A 10,906-nucleotide genomic window follows, 5' to 3' on the forward strand; every position below is an offset into this window, starting at 1 on the left:
GATGGAGCCTCTGAATCCTTGCCTCCAAGAAGCAGCCCAGTTTAACCCTTTCCAGGATGAATCTCTTTGTTTTCCTAGCAGTCCATGGTACCCTCAATACTCTTCTCCAGCACCACAGCTCAAAGGCATAAATTATCCTTCTATCCTCCTTAGTCACTGTCCAACTCTCTGATGCATAACAAGTGATAGCAAAAACCATGGCCTGTATCAGATGCACCTAGTCTCCAGAGAGACACCATTGCTCTTCAGTACTTTGGAGAGGTCCCTAACAGCAGACTTTCCCATCACAATACACCTTTTAATTTCCTGGCTACTAAATACTGAGAGAGAATGTACTCTTCTTAGATAGAGCATTCTGTAAATATTGGTGACAGTTTTACATTTTAATCTTTACTGAGTTCTATATCTTTGCTGATTTCCTGTCTGGTTCTATCAAATCTTGAGAAAGGAATGAAGTGTGGATTTGTCTATTTTTCCTTTCAGTTCAATTATGTAGCTCTGTTTTTTGATATGTACATGCTGTTGATTGTATAGTATATATTTTATTTAGGATTGATATGCTTGTCAGTGACTTGATCATTTAATCTTTGCATAATGTTTCTCTCTCTGCCAATTTTCTTGCTTTAAGTTTATCTTGTATGATAGTAATATAGTCAATCCTGATTTTTTGATTAATGTTCAAGTTATCTTTTTCATATGTTCATTCTCATTCTTTTACTTTCAATCACTATGTGACTTTCCTGGAAATATCATTTACTTACAGCTTTTAGTCTCTCTTCCAACCTATCTTTTATTCAGTGTATTCAGACTATTTGCATTTAGTGTAATAATTGATATGTTGAAGTTATTACTTCGTTTTTTAAAAGTGCAATTTATCTTTTCTCTTTTGTTGCCATTATATAGGTTACTTAGCTTATAGTGAAGTTATAAAAATTATAGGTTTTCAACTGCAGGGCTCAAAAGCAGGAAAGGAAGCATTATAAATGTGTCCTGTCTCCATACCTTTTCAATCTACTTGTGAAACTCAACATTCAGGAGGCTGGACTTCGTGAGGGGAAATGTGACATCAAGATTGGAGGAAGACTCAACAAAAATCCATGTTATGCAGACGATAGAGCCTAATTTGCTCAAACTGATGAGGACCTGATGCATTTGCTTCAGAAGGTAAAGAGCTGAAGTCTTCAATATAGATTGAAGCTCAACATCAAGAAAACAAAGATTCTCACCATTGGGCAATTTGGAAGCACCATGATAGATGGAGAAGAGATTGAGATAATTAACAATTTTAGCTTGCTCTGTTCTACAATCAACACTCTTGGCACCAGAGTAAGGAAATCAAAAGGTGAATGACAGTGGTAAAATCTGGCCAGGGACCTCTCCAGAATGCTGAAAAACCATAATACAATCTGGAGACTAAGGTGTGCTTGATCCAGACCATTGTCTTTGCAATTACTTGCTATGAATCAGAGAGCTGGGTAATGACTAAGGGATATAGAAGAAGAATCAATTCCTTTGAGCTGTAGTGCTGAGTATTAAACATATCATGGATTGCCAAGAGAATAAACAGGTGTGTCCTGGAGAGGGTCCAGCTCACGTACTGGCATGCTGCCAGGAGGAACCATCAATCCTTAGAGAAGAACATCATGCTTGGAAGGGTAGGGTGTCAATGCAGAAGAAGAAGGTCTTGGGTGGATTGACACAGTGATTGTCACAATGGCAGTGAGTGTGTCAGAGAAGGTGAGGTTGACTCAGGTCAGGGCAAAGTTCAGAGCTATTGTTCATAAGAAAGTACATAACAACAATTCTGCGATGCCTGGGGCAAAAGAGAAACCTAAAGAACTCACCACCATTTCATTCCTCTGTTCTTAATATCTTTACGGGCCTGTCTTTTTCTCTCCACCTTTCAGTCTCTTATGTTTGTTTATATATATATATAACACCTGGAGTTCCAAGATGTACTTAGCAGTAGGAATATGGAAAACGTGAGTCTGCTTCAGCTTTCTACAGCAGAAGTCTATTAACATCACTTTAAATATCTTGATAGACATTTTTAGATCGGGGGAGGGGAAGATCTTATTTGTAATGATTGGAACCTAGATTTCAACTCTGGTTTATCAAATATTTTTGGTAATTTTCCAGAAATGAAACTATTATGTATAATGAACAAAAGATTGTATTTAATGTTGTTCTCAACTTTACTTGGGGTTGATTATAATTTCAAAAATTAATATTCCTGAAGACAATTTGCTGGCAGAATTTTAGCAGTTGCTATCACAGACTTCGTTTGTCTGCACTTGCAAGTGCTGTGTTCACAATGATTCCACATTGAAGCATAAGTGCCTATTTCCTTGTCATTTTCAGTGTGATCATACTCAAGTACCTACAGATGTAGTACATACTATTTCAATATAAATTCATTCTGCTTTAGTTGTCTGTTATGTCCAATTTGGGTGCTACATTTAAAAAAACACACAAAACAAACAAACAAACAAACAAACAAACAACACCAAACAACAACCTTAGATGAGTTGGTTATATTTTCCATTAATATCAGTTCAGCTTGATGAGAAAGAAAATCTCAAAATATTTATTATAAGAATGGAGCAGTACATAAGAAAGGGTCAAGACCTTTGATTTCATGCAATTTTTCAATGGACTAGTAATATTTAGACTGTTACCCAAGAAAACAGAGCTGGAAACACACTTAGGTACAGTTCTCGGATGCACCACCAGATGTCCCTCAGAACTGAAGCAACAGAGTAGCTCATCCTAGAATAGTTAGAAAAGGGCATGCAGGCAGAACTTTACACAAGGGTGACTGTTAAGCTTGTTTAAACTTTCAAATGTGCGTAGGAAAAATGTAATATGTACTTAAAAACAATGTAGGCTATCAAGTGACTAAGTCACCTAATTTTTGGGGGCCTCATTCCCTCATTGTGGGGCTAACAATGGCCACTTGAGGCTGCTCTTGTCTCACTGAACAGATCAGGGTACTTGTCAGTTTTCTTTCTGTAGCTTGTAGGTTCAAGACACTGACATTTTGGTTCTGTTTCTTATTAATTCTGAGAAAAAATGTTAATGCATCAGCTTCACTTTCTTTTTCCAGAATGAAGTGGGAACAGTGGGTGAGGATGAAAGAAAGGAAAAAAATAAAGAGAATAAGGGATGTTGAGCAAGGGCAGTTATCTGCTGTGATTTTTCTTTTTCTTCTTTAGCAACATCTATTCTTTTTTAAGATATTTTTTATAAAACTACTTTTATAATGCTCTCTCCTTTGAGGACTACCTTATGTCATGCTGGTTTATATCATCCTACTCAAACATTTCAGAGAGTAGTAGGATGGTACAGGACGGGTCGTAAATGATGAGATGGCACTAATAACAATAACAATTATTTTTCTTAGGGAATAAATGGAAGTTGTAACAGCTTCTTTCTACTTACATCAACACTCAATGTCTGTGAAAGTAGCAGTCAGGAATCTGCAACTAAGAGTTCTTCAAAGCTTTAAAAAGCAAAGATACCACTCATCTCATGTGCATGTGAAGCCTAGACAGTGGGAAAGGAATGCAGAAGTAAATGGATTCATTTGAATTGTGGAATTGATGAAGAATGTTGGCAAAACTATCACAGCAGATATATCAGCCTCAGAAGAAATAGAACTGGAGTGTTACTCAGAAGTGAGGATAGCTGTGCTCTGATGCCTTACTTTGCACACAGCATTAGGACATTTAATTCCTAAAAGAGGACTTCATGTTTGTAAAGTTGAGGGCCACAGGGATATCAAATATCATAATGGTTTCCCATTGTGCACAGTGTTTAGTGAAGCTGCAAGTTGTAAAACAGGTTGGAAGCTGGAGTAGCATCCACTTCCTAACCCACATGCCTCTGGAAAGTCTATGAACTTGGAGGAACAATGATAGCTATGGAAAGGCATTAGGTTTTTTGTTCACAGAGTCGCTATGAGTTGGTCTTGACTCGACGGAAATCAACAACAACAACAACAACAACAACAACAACATGTCCAATATAAGTAAGTCACAGATCTTACCTACATCCAAGAAATAGATTGACAAGTGGGAAGCATCTGTTACTTTGGTAGCATCAGCTTAGCAAAAAAGACAGCAATGACCAGTCAGCCTCAGGGCAGCTAACATCCCTTGTGAGGTGGGAAGCGAGAGCCGAGAGCCGAGAGAGTCGAGCAGTCAAAGTAGTAGATGCCTGAAGGAGAAAAGCCCTGTGTCTGAAACAGGGAAAGGAGGAAGCCTTGATGGAGGTGGAGCAGTGCCGCAGGAAGTGAGAGCCCGAGTTTCAGTGTAAGCAGCAAGTACCCAGAGGGAAACTGTTGGCCAAGATGAGGCAGGCAATGAGGTGTCAAGTGCGCGGAATACAATGCTTCCAGCAGAGAAACTCTGTGTCCTTATCCAGCTTCTTGGCCTGCTCTGAAAAGTCAGCATCCAAGTATACCCCAACTACTGGATTGCTGCCTCAGCTGAAACTCAGGGTCAGACACTCTGCCAGTCCCTTTCCTTAAAAAAAAAAAAATATCTTCCAAATCAAAGTAGATCCATAGTTAACTCTTTTCCTGTTTCCCTCTGTGAAGCAGTAATAATTGCAATGCTTCCCTTGCCAGGTTTCTACAAATGACTATAAATCACTCTCTGATGAGCTAGCAGGATTACTGACATGTAAAAACTATGATTTCATAAATGACAACCTTGTGATAGTACTACCACTTGATATGCAAAGCAAAGGCAAAATAACATAAGGCAGTCATTGCAAGCTTGATATAAGATATAATAAACTAAAGATAAAAAACATTCTGAGAAATAAGGTATTTTTAGAATGAAGGCTGTGCAGTTCAGTGGACTTGAGGGGAGGAACTCCATAACAATGAAAGAGTTTTTCTTTCTTTTCAAGGAGAAAAGTGAATTGGGGGGGGGATGGGATGGGCAGGGAGAAACGTACAACAATGAATGACAGGAAACCTTTAGTCTCTGTAAACTTTCATAAAAATTAATAAAAAAATAAGGTTTTATGAAGGCAAAACTATAAATTATAATAAAATATAATAGTTAAGAAATTAACAATACTTTAAAGCAAAAACTATAAAACTTCAAGAATTAATAGGCAGAAATACATTAAGAATATAGATTAATAAACCAGTCTCAGTCCAAGACAAGTCAGATGGGCAAATAAAAAGAAAAAGCATTTAAATATAGTTTATTTAAATGTCTATTTAAATATAGAATATCTAAACTACACAATTAGAAAAATAGGAACCCTGATAATGAGTGTTGGACTGCTAATAAAAAGCTTACAATGACTCCTTTATAATATTTGCACTTGTTTTGCATAAATTTGCAATTCCTTGAAGTTTTAAAAAAAATACTTCTATTATAGCTTGTCTCTTAGTTTACAACTCGAGTTTTCCTTTTTGTGCCAGTCTGACAATTTTTTTCTTTTTAAGAAGTGATTTTTATAAAAGCTGACTTTTGTTCTAGGCTCCAGCCCCTTAACTGGGCCATTGCACTGTACACTACCTACTGCAGGTTTTGACTTTCATTAACTCACATTTTCATCATTCTCTTGAAGAACTAACCTTCTCTGAGATGTATACATTTATGATGTCTAGAAATTATGAGCCCTGCTCCCAACACCAGTCAGTGTCTTACCAAAGGACTGATATACATAACCATTCAGTAATCTTGTTTATGAGCTGGAACAACCCTATCATGCAATTCATGTTCCAGGAATACCTACAATATCAGGCTGAACTCAAAGAAGAATTGATGCCTTTGAGGTGCTGATGAAGAATAATAAATATATACAATCAAGAGAACAAACAAATCTGTGTTGAAAGAAGTGTGCTGAGTGTTCTCTCTGGAGCAAAACTGGTAAGACTTTGTCTCATACTTTGAGCATTGAAAGGAGAGGTCAGTTCCTGGAAAAGGATATCATACTTGGAAAGGGGGAGGACAGTGAAGGGGAGGAAGACCCACAATGAGATGGGCTGATGCAGGGACTGCAACAATAGGCTGCAGCCAGCAAGGAGGAGATAGGGAGGATGGCACAGAATCAGGCAAGATTTAGATCTATTGTACATATAGTTACTACAATTTAGAGTAGACTTAATGGAACCTAAGAACAAGTAAATTTGTGCTAACAGTAATTTAAAAAATGATTTTAAAAAATGATTACAACAGTATACAATTAAAATAGATGTAGAACAGTATATCTAACTAGGGTCTGAGTAGAAGCTGTATTCCAAAGAGTAAGTAGAGTGAAGGGTATCATTGCTAATGTCAGACAGATCTTGGCTTATAGCAGAGAATGTCTTTTATTGACTACACAAAGGCATTTGTCTGTGTGGATCAGAACACATAATAGATGACATCATGAATGCTGGGGACATGAGGACTGTTAATTGTGCTTTTGTGGACTCTATACATAACAGAGCAAGAGACAATGATGTGAACAGAACAAATGAAGAAAATGCTGTCTACCTTAAAATTAGTAGAGGTGAGCATACGGGTTACAGTCTATCAGCAGAAAGTCAGGTTCACCTGGTGCTCTTGAGTTGGGTTTTTCTCCTTCTGGAAATCATTTTATCTATGATTTGTCATTATTAGATCTCACTGTCCTTTCCTGAGGGGCAGTCTATTACAACACTGTATGGAATCTATTGATATTAAGCTTGAGATCAAATATTGAACTGGTTAAATATTTTTGGTATTTATAATGAATGTGGAAGAATATAGAAGTTGATATTACAATTGAGATTGTTGTTGCTGTTAGGTACTGTTGAGTCATAGACGACTCATAGCGACCCTGTAAATGAAAGACCTGAACACTTGTATAACTTTTCATTGTTTCTGCACGTACATAGAGTTTCCAGAGGCAAGCTATTTTGGAAGGGTATGCCTCTTCTTCCAAGCCTGTTTTAATCAGGGAAAACACTGTCCACCAGGGGTAAACATTATTGCACTTGACACATTAGTGTCACAGTGTTTAGCATCACAGCAACCGTTAGTTACTTCTGTACAGCAAATGGACAGACCAGTGTTATGTCACTTAGAAGAAGATTTGAACAAAAGCAATTAAAAGTAGGTCTGAGGGCCACAGATTAAAATCACCCATCTTTGGCTTGGTAGCATAACTTTCTATCCATTAGGCCAACAGAGCTCTCTCTATGTTGTTGTTAAGTGCCATCATGTCGTAGATGACTCATTGCAACCCTATGAACAAAGGACCTGAACATTTGTATAACTTTCATCGTTCTCCACATTCATAGAGTTTCTGAAGGCAATCTATTTCAAAAGAGAAAGCTACTCCTGCTTCCAAGTATGTTTTAATCAAGGAGCGCCTCAAAACACTGTCTGCCAGGGGTAACCGTTATTGCAGTTGACACATCAGTGTCACAGTGTTTAGCATCACAGCAACCACAACTTACTTCTGTACAGCAAGTGGATAGACCGGTGCTATACCACTTAGAAGAATGAGAAAAAACAGTTAAAACTAGGCCTGAAAGCTGCAGATTAAAATCACCCACCTTTGGTTTAGTAGCATAACTTTATATTTACTAGACTTACAGAGCCCTCTATGTTGTACAATTGAGATTAGTGAGAAATAGAAATACTCTTAATATATTTAGTTCAACATTTTTTCTGAAGAATTGAAGTGAAGTGGTGTGGCATTTTACACATGAATGCTTAAATTGGGAAAACATTCACTTTATTATTTTTCATCTGTATCTCGTGGCCACTGCTAACCCAAAAACTGTGTGTCTCTGGCCATTTGGCTCCACCAGTGACACCTTGGGAGGAAGATGGGCAGGCGGTCTCCTCTCATGAAGATTTATAGTCTTACAAAGTGGTGGAGGGTCCCTATGAGGCAGACTGGACCACGGAAGTGAGTTTGAGTTTTGAGCTGTTTCTTTGATTATACGTGTTATAGACCAGCCATGTTTATATAAGGGCTCTTATACGGCACATGAATTATTGTGCATTCTATTTTCATTGTCTTATATGATCCACACAGCTTTTGAGAGATGGATTTTGAAAGGTGAAAACCCAAATTTGAATGAAAGCAAAATCATACAGAGATAGAGCTTCCGCCAATCTCCAATAATGACCAGCTCAGAGATTAAAATAGAAGAAACAATTGTAACTTGTTTAAATGTTTATCAAGAGTAAATGAATTACATTAAAAGGCTTGCAAGTTTTCTAATATGATTAATGACCATAAAATTTATATAGGAATTGTACTAGAAATGTTTGGGTACTGCCAGTGCAAGCAATACATAGCTACCTACCTGACAGGGCAGATCTATGCCATAGACTTTGCTAAGTTGAAGTCTTTATTGAAGTAGTTTGCCAAGTCTTTCTCTTGAAGAGCCTCAGAATGAATGTGAACTCCAACTTTTTGTTAGCACCCAAGAGCCTAACATTTCCAAGGCTCATTAAAGGGGTATTAGTTTGAATGTCTTCTTTTCTCACTGCTGTGATCACACCTCTCTAACTGAATCCATTACTCTTAAAAATGCCAAAGAGAGTTGAAACTATGAAGCTTGGGCCAGACTCATCTCTTTTATCCACACTGTGAAGGTAGCCCCCAGAATGGAGCTTTGAGTTTTCAGTGAAGGTCACAAAATCAGTGCTGTGACAGAGGGACTATATCCTCTGACTGCACTAAAATTTCTCCCCTTGGAGATACTGCCTTACTTTCAGAGGCTAAAGGGAAGATTATGCACTACAAACCAAAGAGCATTGTTAAGCCCAAACTAGAACACCACAAATGACACTGTAGGTTTCTAAATAGATATTTTATCCTTATTGTTCTTACGGGTTCCTCTTTACCTCTCCATAGAAGGATAACAATACTACAGACTATAACTTGCCCTGGAATGATTTTTTTTTCTTCTCTTGGAAGCTGCCACTTTCCCCAGGAACTCTCATTGGATTATATAATTTATGTTTTTATACCCTGGGTGGGGATTTGGGCCTTAGGTTTATGTGAGTTTTGATAATACAAATCAGACTGAACATTAAGCTTGTGTCCCAACAGACACCGCGGAGGCAAGTTTGTCAAGTGCAAATTAACATATATAATCTTAATGCACTTCCAGTAACTGGCTTAATATGTGCTCTGTTGACAAACAAGTCTCCCAGGTAATAAATGTTGAATGCTTGGGGTAGAAATATACTTAAACTCAAGCCAACAATTTAGCTTCTGTAACTAAGCATTTAGCAAAGAGACAAAGTGGTTGTTCTGTTGTTTTTACTCTGAGTGATTAGTTAACTAGATTTAAAAAAATATAAAATAACATGTTCTCTTTTTGTTGAGGCCTCTTTAATGAGAAGTGGTTTAAAAGTAAAAATGTGAGGACACTGTCTTATTGGAGTTATTGTGCTTCTGCTGTCAAGTCGATTTTGAGTCATGGCTCTTGCGGACTCCTGAGGCTGTGAATCTTTACGCCAGGGGAAAACTTTCCTTCTGTAAAGTGCATTACAAATCATGGTGCTTCACAGGCAAGTAAGTTTCTTAAATACTGCGATTTAGTTACTCAATTAAAATAATTTCTTTTTTTCATGGTGATCGTTAGTCTGTGCCGTTGAGTCAGAACCAACTTATAGCTGACTCTGCAGCAGGTTTTCAGAGGCTGTAAATGCTGTAAATAACTGAGAGCAACTGGTGGGTTAGAACCACCAGCTTTTGGGTTTGCAGCACAACTTCTTACCCACTTGACCACCAGAGTCCCCTTTTATCATGGTAAAGTCATTATTTGTCAATAAAATATTTCTCTACATGGTTAAAGGAAGTTTAAATTTAAATTAGAATATGTCTGAACCAAAGTTTCTCAGGAGTACACGGTTTATACTTTTTGGAGTGGGTAATTATTGTGGTGGCCTGTCCTATAACATTAAAGATTAGTAGCATCCTTTTCAACCACTAAATGCCAATAGTATTCCACTTCCCAGCTTTAACTAATAAAAATGTCTCCAGGCATTGTTATATGTTTCCGGAGTAGGGAAGTAGTTTTCAGAAGGAGAGATTGCTCCTATATGAAAACTATTGGCTTAACTTACTTAAATATTCCAAGACATAGAATTAGAAATGACTCCATTTTTTCTGGTGAGGTAGCCCTCAGGGAGTTGTGCTACCAGCCCAAAGACTGCATCTCTCTGGTGGTTCAAATCCTCCAGGAGCTCCCAAGAGAAAAATGAGTAATCTCCTTCCACGAGATTTACAGTCTCAGAAACCGTCAGCTATGAGTTGGACCCTAATCAATAGCAATTAGAAGTTATTCCACAATGAACTTGAAAGAAGAAAACAAAAAATCCACCTTTTAATTGGTTCATATTATCTAAATGAACGAAATTTGATGACATGAGAAGATCATCATTTCAAGGTCTCAATTTAAGTGACGAGGCTTGGGAAAAAAAATCTGGCAGTTTGCTTAAAAAAATCCAAAAACCAAACTAGGCCTCTGAAATCCATATGTTTAAGAGCTATCTTTATGGAATCAAATTATCAGCAGCAACTTGAAAGATTTAATAGGATCCTTAGAGGCTAGTTGTTGTTGTTGTTATGTGCCATCGAGTCATTTGCGACTCATAGCGACCCTGTGTACAACAGCCCTAAACCCTGCTCTGTCCTGTGCTAATCATGCTGCCTCTGACACACCCATCCTGATTACCCCAGTCACTGAATCAATCCATCTCATAGAGGGTCTTCCCCTCTTGCGCCATCCCTCCACCCGCCCAAGCATTATGTCCCTCTCCAAGGACCTGTCCTTTCTTGCAACGTGCCCAAAGTATGTCAGACAAAGCCCCAGAATCCTTGCCTCCAAGGAGCAGCCTGGTTTAACCCTCTCCAGGATGAATCTGTTTGTTTTCTTGGCAGTCCA

General features: G+C 37.9%; 1 pseudogene; it reads left to right on the plus strand.

Moving 5' to 3' along the window:
* The first annotated feature begins 6,395 nt into the window (after nt 1-6,395).
* Nucleotides 6,396-10,906, plus strand: part of LOC102858146 — a 57,427-nt pseudogene continuing 52,916 nt past the window's right edge.

This window comes from Elephantulus edwardii, unplaced genomic scaffold (assembly GCF_000299155.1).
Source record: "Elephantulus edwardii isolate Elephantulus edwardi_28Jun2011 unplaced genomic scaffold, EleEdw1.0 scaffold00019, whole genome shotgun sequence".
Taxonomy (NCBI): domain Eukaryota; kingdom Metazoa; phylum Chordata; class Mammalia; order Macroscelidea; family Macroscelididae; genus Elephantulus; species Elephantulus edwardii.